Source organism: Echinops telfairi, unplaced genomic scaffold (genome assembly GCF_000313985.2).
Source record: "Echinops telfairi isolate 266 unplaced genomic scaffold, ASM31398v2 ScPeMD7_11;HRSCAF=52, whole genome shotgun sequence".
In the NCBI taxonomy this organism is placed as follows: Eukaryota; Metazoa; Chordata; class Mammalia; order Afrosoricida; family Tenrecidae; genus Echinops; species Echinops telfairi.
In genome coordinates, this window is record NW_022103908.1 from 13158514 (window position 1) to 13158838 (window position 325).

Below are 325 nucleotides of genomic sequence, written 5' to 3' on the forward strand. Positions count from 1 at the left end.
AACGACACTCTTCCCACTTCCTCCCTGTACTTACTGTTCCCATGGAACACATTTTAGGTACAACACGGCTGAGGAATAGGTTATTTTCATTTATTTATTTATATATTAATAGTTTTATTAGGGGCTCATACAACTCTTATCACAACCCATACATACCTCAATTGTGTAAAGCACATTTGTACCTTCATTGGCTCATCATTCTCAAAACATTTGCTCTCCATTTAAGCCCCTGCCTTCAGCTCCACATTTTCCCCCACCCTCCCTGTTCCCCCCTCCCTCATGAAGCCTTGATAATTTATAAATTATTATTTTGTCATATCTTACA